Source organism: Lygodium microphyllum, chromosome 26, assembly GCF_053477565.2.
Source record: "Lygodium microphyllum isolate KBCC chromosome 26, Lygodium_microphyllum_v1.1.10, whole genome shotgun sequence".
NCBI classification, from domain to species: Eukaryota; Viridiplantae; Streptophyta; class Polypodiopsida; order Schizaeales; family Lygodiaceae; genus Lygodium; species Lygodium microphyllum.
Window position 1 is genome coordinate 127585757 of NC_141160.1, and position 13202 is coordinate 127598958.

The window sequence follows — 13202 nt, forward strand, 5'->3', positions numbered from 1 at the left end:
ATATGCCCAACAATCAAAACCTCTTCAATTCCAAAGACTGACTTTTGTCCAAAAAGAGTTAAATGCACCTCTTCTAGACACAGCAAAATCCTCTCACAATCCACAATATGGTTTGCAACAAACTGTCTGCACCCATGAGCATCCATCTCTTCATTCTTCTCATCCACTGCACACCCTTTGATTGGAACATCATCCAAGAAGGGCAATGTCAATTGTGGTATAAAATCCCCGAGTACTCTATTCGTAGCATTTGTCATGTGTGCCATTGAATTTGTTGCACCCTACGGGAGAGTACACATCTAAATTTGTTGCACCCTACGGGAGAGTACACATCTGTACTAACCCCAAGGGAGTCTTCATGGTTGTGATATCCCTGCTTTCAACGACAAGCTAAAATTTATCATACGCCAAGTAAAGATCACCCAAATAATAGATCGCTCTTCATGCAAAAGCCTCTGCAAATTCATCAACCACATGACCTGCACCCACATTTCTTATGGTCTGACCAATTGCATATCTTGAATAAATCTCAAAGCCCCATTTTTTTGGGTATACTAAACCAATGATTTGAGGACGAGGCTAAAGAGGGCTCCAAGATCTTCATGTGAATCTTTTCATTAAGCAAATCCATTAGCTTTGGCAAATAAGCTTTAGGCACTAGAATAGGCCTCAAGTTTCATGGTACATGTGGCACAGTAAATATTACCATAGGAGAGACAACATTTGGATCCACACAATCTATTTCTGTTGGCTGAAATGCAAATGCCTTTCCATACCTAGCCAACATCTGCATAAAACAATCTCTTTCAGTAGGTAAAAGAAACCCTTATGCACCAACTTTCAATTCCTATAATGTTTCATATGTAAACTGATGACCTATATCTTTAGGATCTCGTAAGCTTGGCTGCCTTGACACTTTTTCATACAGACCCTCACTTTCTTGTGGAAGCAGCAAAGCAATTGGGTTCACCTTTTTGTCAACTGTCTTATACTTTGTCTCCACAAGTGCTTCAGACCATTGTAATCCTTCCTGTTGAGCAAACAATACTATAACATCATACATGTCCAAAGAACATACTGACAACACTTTGTTTTCAACCTCATTTTCTACATGTATAGTTAATGAAATTTCAGCCATAGTGTCATTAATATTCAGCCCATAAAAGATGCCTGAAATGCCTTCATTTTCAACTAATAGCCCCAATGCTCTCAGTTCCTTAGTAACCCGTTTCATAGATATGCATTTAGCCTTGCATATAGGTTCCATAGGCTTAAACCAACATGAATTGTTTGATGTAAACTGAGAATAACCAATAGTAAATACATGCTTCATTCCATCATGAGTCGAGTACATCCTCTAAACAGAACTACTATAGCCCCGCATTACAACAGTACTTAATGAAAATCTAAGTCTTTGAATTCCCATGCATTTGGAGGCAAAGGAGACTCTCAAAGTGTATCCCGATTTCTAGGATGATTAACACAAATAGTAAGAAATTGGACTACTTTCCTTCCATCCTTGTCTCTTGCATAACTAGAACCATCATCAAGCACCTTTGTTTCCATGCGCACTCTTGTAATATAGGGCTGTCCCAAAATCACTGCATATGAAGAATTATATTGCACAAAGAAGTGTTGCTCTTCTTGTACATCACCAATCGTCACTTTTACATTAGGACATGCAGCATAGAGTTTCCCTAAAGAATTATTTGCAGCCCTCATACGCCAACCATGATTAGTGTCCATAGGCCATGCACCATTTTCATACAATCCAAGCTCAATGACATTAATCACAGACCCATGGTTAAGTAAAGCAACACAAGGAGTTTCACGCTCCCCTATTTTCACTACTATTTCAGTGGTAGCCCTAGCCTAGTGATTTCTTGTGTAATGACTTCAAGGAATAAATCCTAGAGTCTCTTCCCCATATTGTTGCATCTACCTTACTCCACCATGCATATTGCTACAAGACAATGCATTTTCAACCACTTTCTTCTCTTTTCCACATGATGTCCCACTGATTAGTAGCATTCTGCATAGATAATCTAGTACTTACTTCATGCTTATATTCAGCCCGAATACCCAACAAACCAGTTTCCTCTTCAAATTGCAGCAATGCACTAGTGGTATCACCAAGAAATTGATTCTTCCTCTTAATTATGTCAATGATCTCATCATGAAATTCTCACTTGGTGATGCCAAGCACCTCTCCCAAGGTGAATTCCACCTAACTGTTTAAGATCTGTTCTTCAAGAACCTTCTTAAGATCTATGGTTGTCTCAATGTTAGACTGCAACTTATATCCTGGCTGCTTGCTCTTCTTTTTGCCCTCTTGTTTGCTATCATGTTTTTGCTCCTGAACTGACCTCTTCCATAGCATGCTTGGGAGGTGGTTGATTTGTATCTTTAGGCTGATCCACACTTCTTCTTGTCGCTCTTTTAGATGTCCCTGCATTATCTTCATCTCTCTTTCGTTTCTCTTCCACAAGTACATCCGTGTTTTGTACCTTTGCTAAATATGCATACACTAAATATGCATCTATTGGTGATTCCCAACTAGCTACATCACGAATGTCTTCCCTTGCATGAGACATTTCATTATCAGTAACTTTTCTCTATTCAGTTGCATGCAAAGCATGTGTCCATATTGTAGCCTTTGGACCAACCATCACTTGGCCATGCATTCTATCCAATTGTAGACCGAAAGTAGAAGCATGTACAGTCGCATAAGCATTTTAGATAGCCAAGTCTTCCAACAGCTTATGCATACCTCCCTTTCCAAAATTCAAAGCGAGAGGAAATCATGTTTCTTGTGCATGGATCTTGCTATCTTTCCAAAAGATGAGCTGTCATGCCAAGGCCTCCTGATAAGCACCACAATCCTTTCTCTCATGCTGCAAACTTTCACACCACATACATCTTTTTATTGGTTTAGGGGCTATTGCCCATCCTCTTTCCTCTTGTCCATTCTCATCCAATTTTGCAACCTTCAATTGAAGATCCCACATGCCTTTGACCAATTCATCTAATACATCTTCCCTAACATTGGGAACATTAGGTACAACCATAGGTTTAGCCACAGAAGTGGGTGGCTTACTGGATACATCAACTGTTTTACCCGTAACAGTGGGCAAGCTAGAGACATGCAATCTTTCTCTCTTTCTATGCTTTTTCACAAGTGCAGTAACAACTTCCTTGACATACCACCACTCTATTTTAAGACATGTCTCTATAGTCTAATCCTTTAGCAAATCATCAATTGAAGCTCAGGATCTGCTGCTTGTAGAAACAATTCAATTTTCTAGCTTGCAAGAGCTTATTATTCTATAAGATCTAACTGTTCAAATCGACTTTCAAATTCTCTTAACAATTTTGTAGCCACAAGATCCTTGTTGGATTGTAAAGCCCACTCTTGAAAAGTCTTGCGCGTAATCAAACTGGTGTCTTCAATGTAAAATTCTTCCCTGAGTGTCTTCTTGAAAGCTACCCAGTCAGCATCCTACATGTATAATTTAGTAATTCACACTTTCAGTTCATGTATAGTGATCCAAATAAAATACTGGCTCCATACAAGCTGAGCCACTCCAAATAATTCCATCTTTTGAGCATAGGGATGTACATATGCAGATATATTCCTGCCATTGAACAACTTCATCTCACACTCAACTGCTTGTAGAACATTCATCACAACAATTTCTGTTTGAGCAAAAGCCTGCATCACATGTTGTTGTTGTTGTATCTGCATAAACATATTCATATTTTGCACTAGCTACTGCAAAACATCACTAGAAATTGTGCTCGAAGGTTCGAAGGTTCTCCCATCTTGTCTTTCCTTTTGATGACCTTTCACATCGAGTCTACCAATGTCGAAGGGGTTTTAGTCGAAAGATCATATCCACCGGGGATCAAAGATAGAAGGAAGTAGAGATAAGAGATGGAAGAGAAGAAAAAGAATAGGCAAGTGGTAAACATGATAAAGACAAAGCACAATGAATCGAATCAATATGTATTGGCAGAACCTGAAATCCCTTATCTGGCACTACTCAAAATCAATCTCCAAGCATTAGATCTCCTAGAGCTCCCTCAGACCAAAAATTGCATCAAATCAACAACTTCTTCTATGTTGCTTGAAACCCAAATCTGATGCCTCCATTGGCTCTGAAAGGGGGATAAAATACTAGGACACTTGGCCAGAATTCTGTCAGATCACTCCTTCTTCATCTCCCACTTTAGAGTTTTGTTCACTGCCTGAAAACAACGATCGCACGTCAGCGATTTTGCCAATCCTTCTTTTTACTCCAAATGGCTGAAAGCTACCTACTTTTTTTTACATGTCATTCTATTCTAGAAGTTGTCTACAGTTCTTGGATTTTTACAAGAGATAATATCGAAAATATCAAAAATTGGCTAAGCTTGTCCAAAAATCTAATATTTTTTTAAACCATTATGGACACTGACACTAATGGCATTGGCTCTCTACATTAATAAGAAATTCGGATGATGATGCACTCTAGAGTTTTTTACACAGTGTCCATGGTAGTGGCATGATACCGTGGTGCTCGCCCATATACTCATAAATTTTTATTTTCATGCTACAAAAACGGAGCCTCCTCTCTAACATCATCGATGATGTCATCAAAGATGCTAAAAGAAAGTGTTCTATATTTATTATCAATGATTTCATCGAAAACTCTAAAAATCAAGCGTTCTCTCTTTACCCTGTCCCCTTACTATATAAACAAGAGTAGAGCATCACGTCAAAAACACAACGGCCCGTGCAAAAGTCTCTTTACTATTGATGTGACGAAGCTCTACTACAATCAGTCGAGCCTCTCTCTCTCTCTCTCTCTCTCTCTCTCTCTCTCTCTCTTTCCACACCTATGCGAAAGCGCTACTCAAATCCATCAGGCTTCTTCCATGGCTCCTGAGAGACATCACGACGCTGAGCGAGGTTATGCTCGGAGAGCTCCCCAACACAAGGAATGGCTCCGCTAAGGGACCTCAACACGAAGCTGAAGCACAAGCAGAAGTTACCCCCAAATCCATTCAACCTGAAGGACCAGTTATTCCACAACAAACCGAGGTTGTGACCATAAACCATAATCATGATGGATGGCCAAATGGAGATAACCAGGTTTAGTACATAGAAAAATGATTACTTTTAAGATATTAACTCTAGAACTTCCTAATAAGGGATAAGTTAGTCCGTTACATAGATTACGATCAGTTAGAATGCACTTAAACTTACAAAAATATGTTAGTATTATCAATTGCTTTTTAGGAAGGAACACGAGAATTGATAGAGGGGATAGATTCTATGCATTGCATACATTGACAAGTGTGTTAAAAATGTCTTATGGTTATGACTGCTTTTGTATTTGTGAATGATGAATTATGGTTCTTATGATTCCGTGCTTGCACAGACCACGGACAAGTTGTGGATTGTGGTGGTTCGGGATATTGGGGTCCCCAACCCAATGCTCCCTAACACTTTGCGGAGTGTGGAAAAACTCACTTGCGGGTGGGGGTCCTACGCTCCTAAGGGAGGTAGGTGTTTTTGGTTTTTGATCGCTCAAGCACCTGAGAGGGCAAAGGGCCGAGTGATAAGCGCCCCTATTATGTAGGATGGCTCTTGAGGCTCAAGGAATCTTAGAGGGGCTCTAAGCCATTAAATTCCTTGTTGACCCGGATGGAGTGTGATCACATACAACTCAATCCTGAGGGATTAGAAGATCCTATCCTAGGCTGGGGATGAGGTCTTTCTGCAAAAATACGGTTTTGTACCACTCCGTGGAGTGATGAATTTGGATATTACTATGAAATAAATTATCTGATTTTCGAATTGTTTATTATGTGCTAAAGATTGATTTTAATGAACCCAAGTTAATAGAGTAATAAAAGGAAGCTGATTTTATATGTCCAAACAGCATGGTAGTATGCTTTGCTAATTAGAAAACTAAAGTAAATCTAATCGAGGAAATTACGAAGCTTCAATCCTGATGCCCAAACGCCTATGGTTGTGTGGACCTGATAAGTTGGGTAACTTTCCAACACTAGATAAAGCTGATTAAATTGCGGCCCTCCCAATATCGATAGAATTAGTTACCAAGTTTAACACCGTTTTAGGGGGCCGGAGCTGAGATTTTACCTTATGGGTAGAGAGATTGAGTTACACTCTTCGCCATCTCTCACTCTCTTTGAATCAAGTGTGGTGTTAACCTCACTCCCACCTTTGATTGATTACAAAGTGGTCTTTCTTAGGTGGGCGTTAGATTGCTATTAGGGGTGACTTGTCCATGCTTCCCCTGTGAAGTAGAACCAAGATTCCCATGTTCAACTACCTAGGATTCCTATGGGGAGACTGGATAGTGATGTGCATGGATATGAATTTCGGTCGACTACTAAGAGGACTCCTCCGGGTCTGTTGGAGAAGGCACCTCACAAACCTAGTGTTCCATGCTAGGACAAAACACATTGAGGTACATTACCATTTTGTGTGAGAGAAGGTACTTGTAGCAATTAAGATCAACTTGGTATAAGTTAGCACACACGATTAGATAGCTAATATTTTTACAAAGTCATTGGATATAGAGAGACTTTGAAATTTTCAAAGCTTACTTGGACTTGCAGAGATATAATTGAGCTTGAGAGGGAGTGTTGAGATGGCAAGTTCAACACATGCAGAGATTGATGATGGATAGTGTGATTTGATGGATCCACATATCTACACTTGGCACATTGATGGTCATTATGATTCTTACATGGCCATGACTTATCACTTATTATATTTGGTTTGTTGCACCTAACTACAGCTGGCATAACTATAGCGCCAATTGATTAGTATAGTCAATTATGCATTGTTTGACTTAATAGGCCAGTTTTCTTTATGTTGTATCTTATCTATACTTTGTATACATTTTATTGTGTATCAAATAAGAAGAAGAAGAAGAAACTAGCCAAAAAAAAGAAGAAGGTATATGTCTCTCTTCTTGTGTTCTTAAGGAGCTTTCTCTTGTGTGCATAGTATGCGTTTGGTGTAGTAGCTCAAGCAAGTCCCTCCACCATGCAATTTGTGACAATATATTTCTTGCTTGAAACCTTTTATAAAGGAAACTCCCCACATATGCATGCCATAAGGCACAAGGTTGTTGCAATTACGAAGCAAAAAGGAACGCACATCATCTTATTGTTGAACTCTTTTCTAGGTAAAGAACTAAGAACTCCTTATCAACCACAAAAGAAAGGTAGAACTTTGACTCAACTTGGGACCACAAGCATCTCAATTAAAGACAAGTGCATCTTATTTTATGCTTGATTCTAGTAGGATCCAATCGTAAACCTATTGGCAACCACCCAAACCAAGGAAATCATAGATGCCCTTCTATTGACCTGCTATACCTCTACGTGATCTAGAGTCATACTTGGATATATTGTAGAAAAATGACTAATGGGCTCAGGGGAAGTGGAACTATTGTAAGACATCATGGAGGCATAACGTCCTAAGTAACCAAGGTTCAATAGACTCTTGGGAAACCCACGGTATAAGAGGGAACCCATCGTATACCTTGAGAATTGAACTTGAGTAACTAATGGGAAGCCATTCATGTACTTGCCTAGAACCATTTCTTGTGACCCCTCGAGTAGATATGCTAGCTAGCAACAACTGTTAAGTTCTTAGGCCCTCCTATAGTTAGATCCTCAAGAATGACTACCCTAGCTATGCATTTATACATATCTAACCACATCCACGAAATGACCAACTCTAAAATATCATAACCTTACCATCAATAGCCGAGGATATGTTGGGGGTAAAGGCACCTGTGCCTATGTCACCCTGTATTTGCTAGACATTGTAACCACACACCTATACACTGTAGGTGATGAGCACCCATCACTATCACTTTATTCTTTATTCTTTTAGTGACTTTTAAATAAGGAAAGGTCAGTCACACATTGTGACTGATGGAGTTCCCACATATGGTGTGTCTCTCTCTTGCTCTCTTGCTCTCTTATTCCATTAGCCATAACTCTTGCTTTGCTCTTGCTTTTTCTTGTGTGCTTCTACTTAGGCTCTACCTTTAAACTAGTATTAGAGTGGGTATTTGAGAAGCTTCTTCATCCCTTGCTTCAGCCTGCGTTCATAGCTTCAGTGCAAGGTTTCATGGTAGCCATTGTTTCTTCCTCCTAAGGTATACATTGAGTCTTTCATTCTCTTGACTTGTTCCAGCTTGCTCTCCACTTGTCGAGGAGCTTCCTAGGGCTTAGTTGGGCCTCATTGAGTACTTGTTGAGCTAAGAATGAGTCGTTCTATCCATTTTGAGTGGATACAAAGCATGCTACAAAAGTCATGGATAGGTATGGTAGCTTAATAGCAATGTTGTATTTTGGCCATAACTTTTGTATACAATATTGGATTCAGGTGTTTTATAGCTAGAAATGAAGAGCATAACGAGAGCTATATAAAATCAAATTCCTTTTATTACTCTGCTAAATTGGCTTAGTCAAACTCAATCTTTAGCACATAACAAACAATTGGAAAATCAAATACTTTATTTCATAGTAACATCCAAAACCATCACTTCACATAGTGGTACAAAACCGTCTTTTCGTAGAAAGACACTGTCTAGGACCTTCCAATCCCTCGAAATTGGGTTGTATGTGATCGCACTCCTCCGCGGTCAATAGGGAATTTACTAGCTCTCTAAGCTTCCAAAAGCCTTAGGAGCCATCCTACATAACAAGGGCAATTATCACTCGGCCCTTTCCCCTCTCAGGTGCTTGAGTGATCAAAAACCATAAAGTCAGCTCCTTCCAACAAAAGGGATAGGGGTGATATATCCAAGTGATTGTGTGTAGCCATTTTAAATAGTTTTTGTTGTCAGGGCACCCAGCGAAGAGGTGGGTAATTGTTTATTTCTCTTTCCCACAAGAGGGCAAAGCCCATGGCCTATGCCCAAGCTAGCAACCTTCTATTAGGTCCAAAGGATTTTGTGGAGGAGAAGCCAAACGAGATAGGAGATCCTTGGTTGCAGATAGGGGACCAAGTTTGATAGAATCTATACTCCCATTGTCATCTATCCCATTGGATGTGCCATCTGTTGTTCTGTTGCAATGTGAGAGTAGAGTGGTTAGAAGGAAGAGTGGGTGGGGAGAAGAGTTTAACCTATATAGACAAACAAAATTTGGTAGTATTAATCTCCAGATTGCACTCAATAATTTGGGGGTTGGACATAGAGCAATAATCTTTCCTTGACTTAATCATTTGAAGGTCCATATCATTGAGTCTAAACTTAACCACAATTTGTTATTAAAGTCCCACAAATCCCCTTAAGTACATATAGCTTTTCAATTTAGCCAAGTTGTTGCATTCATAGCTTTCTCTTCTATTGGGGAAATTGTAGTACTCACCAGATTGAATCTTTCACTACCCATGCCCTATCTTTGAGTTTAATAGGGAATTTAATATAGGGTATGTACTTCTACCAAGCCTCCCAAATGCATTTTATGAGGGGGGAGGATCCCTTGGAGGAGAAGAGGGTCCTTGAGAATATAATGGTGTGGATTGGTAGCTTGGTTAATCTGGGACATTTCAAGGCTCTAAAGTTGGAGAAATTCAAGAAGAATAGGAGGGCCCAAGTTTCTTCAGGCTATTCCTAGCATCTCAGCACCCATTTTGCAGCTTTGTCATAGCCATTTTTTGAAGGTCTAATGCCTCTTTGATAGTGTGTAGGCATGCCAAACCACTTTTGGGATTTTGATAGGCCAAGGTAACCCTAGGAAGAAACTATCTTTTGAGGCAAGGACTCCACTCAATTGGAATATCAACCATTTTGATAGGCTACTTGTGCATCTTGCCCTCATTAAATGAGATATCATATATGTGTCGTACAACCCTTCTGGAGGATCCCAAAAGTGATAGCCCATTTCACCTAATTCTTCACAGCCAAAAAAATGCATTTTCATGGATGGGATCAAAATTCCTTTACTTGTCCATAGGAGTATGCATAAATACTTCCCAACATATGCAAGTGATCATAAGTAGGTCTCTTGCTAGAACATAAATCCTCTACTATCTTTCCATCCAAAGGCTTGCTAGGAGACATGTTGATCAATTGCACTATTGTCTTTACATCTTTGACTCAAAATCCATTAGTGAGACCAGCATTAGAGAGAATGTATGAACCCTTTTTGAATGGTCTTATTCATCCTCTCAACCACACCATTTTGAGTAGGATTCTCAAGAGCTTTAGTCTAAAGCAAGGAGTCTTATCCTTGGAGGCTTATTATTCCCAATTCGTAACACTCATCTGGTATACACCCCATATCTTTATTGATCAACAAATTGCCAAGTATTGTCAATGTCAAAATATCCTTTAAATTCTTGCCTTAAATTTGTGAGGCTCATTGATTTGGAAGCTACCCTCACTTGAGCTAAACCTTTGATAAAACTTGATGGAATCAAATATAACTTCAAAGATAGAATTTATCCTATAGAAGGTGCCAAGCTAAACTATCTAGATGATCAAAATGGTCAAGTTAATCACCTACAATGTTTTGAATGAAGTGAATTCGGGCACATATATCTTGCCAATCATTGATGCTTTTGGTGTTATGAGCTAGGACACTTCCAAATACAACGCTCTCTATAGTTGCTCTAGAAGATGGGGTGTGAACAAGCAAAATGTTGAGATTTATGCAATCATACTCCTATGATAGCCTCTTTGTATGGAGCAGTAGGGCAAGGGACATGCAATAGCCTAGGAGAAGCTACCTGTATCCCATAGGCACAATGTGGAAATGTGGTGCCATCCTGCAACTATAAAAGAATGTACTTAACAATCATTTGAATATGAATGCCATTGTGTTTTGCACTTTCAGTAGACGTCTGTGTCTACTCAAGATTGTGTTTATAAGTCCAAGTTAATTAATCTCGGAACCTAATTCACTTGAGTAAGAGTCTATGTCATCATGCTTCTTGTCCATGAGTTCAAACCTTTATAGCTAAACCTTGCTTAAGATTCATGTTTCTCAACATAGTATGAGAGCCATGGTGAGCTCAATTTAGCTCAGCTCAGTGTTCCTCCAGCTCCCACGACCTCTAGTTAGCTCAGTGTCACAAGATGACTTCATCTCCTCACTCGATTCACTTGGAGCAGTTAGATCTCTTCATCTAGGCAATATCCTTACAAGCTTACTTTTGGAGACCTTTCCTCTGCTTAGGGCATAATTTCCCAACACCTTAGACAATGATATTGTCAACTATCTACTTTGGCATTACGTGATCTTTAGCTCATTGTTCAAACTGTGCATGTTGCGAGTCGTACAGCTCATCTAGCCCATGAAGGATGTGATTCATCCTGTGACTATAGGGCTTTTAAAGCACACTATATAAGCTCTCTCCCCATCAAATATCTCTTAGGATAATCATTTCTATGTACTTTTGTAAGCAAAAAATCGGTTGCCTATGTAAACCCTAAAGTGGGCAGCCATAGCCACTTTCATTGAAGCTCATATTTCACTTCATTTTCTCACTCCTTTTAGCTCACTCAAGTGTCTACCACTTATATCTAAGCCTGAACTCTATTCCCAGCAAAGCTATTAGCAAGAAGAAGATTCAAGTTAAAGATCAAGCATAAAAATCCAACATTAAGATTCAAGCTAGTATCCTTTGATACTGCATTGTGTTATTTTACATTGCCACTACTCATGTCCTTTGACACACACAATTACTTTCAAATCTTTTTTTTATCAAAACTCAAAGATTTGAGACTGATCCTCAGTCATGGGAATGGAGTTTTTTATGTGGGTACCTATTATGAAGAGTGACACAACACTTCTTGCTCACCTGTACTACATAGAAGATGTTTTTGCTCTACTTGTAGGAAGAAATGAAGTTGCCTACATCAAAGTGCAATCAATGATTCTATCTCAAGATTTTGAAGATGTTTTAGCCCTCATGGTCATTATGCAAAACCCAAAGCTTGTGACCTCTTTGTTTGAGGGGGACCAAAGGATAAAAGACAAAGAAGAAGCAAGCAAAGTGGAGAGCATCAAAGTGAAGAAGGACAAGGAGAAGAAGACATGTTATGTTGAAAGAAAATCACATAAATCTTACAATGTTATATTTGAAAGAAGATCTATTATTCTCAAAGAAAACCACAAGGGCCTATCAGTCCTTATCTCCAAATTTTACTAGAGCTTTTTTAAGCCTTGTATGTACTTGCATTAATGCTCCAATCATAAAATTTGTACCCCTCATGTAACCTATGCACTACAGCCTCTGCACACTTAGTGAAGCTTTGTGATAGCCTCTAGCTTTATATGGTTGGTTTTTCGATCTCTACACTTAGCAAGGTTCGACTCATAATAGCCTCTGTATACTCAGTGCTTTTTATGGTTGTGATTGAGGAGGGGTGTTGAGATTTATGACATAACACTTCTATGATAGCCTCTTTGTATGGAGAAGTAGGGCAAGGGACACGCAACAACCTAGGAGAAGCTACATGTATCCCATAGGCACAATGTGGAAAAGTCTGCAACTATAAAAGAATGTACTCGACAATCATTTGAATATGAATGCTATTGTACTTTGTACTTTTAGTCTATGTCTCTATCTACTCAAGATTGTGTTTATGAGTCCAAGCTAATTAATCTTGGAACCTAATTCACTTGAGTAAGAATCTCTATCATCATGCTTCTTGTCCATGAGTTCAAACCTCCATAGCTAAACCTTGCTCAAGATGTGTGTTTCTCAACACAAAAGAAGCCATAGAGTGATACACATGATATGGCTCCAAAATTGGGTGTTCTTAATTAACCATAGATTGATCCAAATTGTTAACTGCATGCACGCATCTTACTCAAGTCTCAAAGACAAGAAAATGACAAAATCTCAAAAGCAAGAAGAAGAGGAATTGTTGACAAGCATAGCAAGTGCGACGACATAAGCTCTATTAATTTTTCATATGTATAGTTAAATTTTTTAGTGCTTGTAATTTTTGGAAAGTTATATCATGTAACTATGAGAGTTGAGCTTGCTCTCATGCACGTCGTAAAAAGTGTTTGTCCAAAAATATCCACACATCATATCTATTCACCATAGGGTAAGTTAATTCGGTTAATTTTGGTTATACACATAGAAGCTAAAAGGTTAGACTTATGCAAGAAAGAGGAAGGATGCCCACCAAACTTGGAAGGCTAGG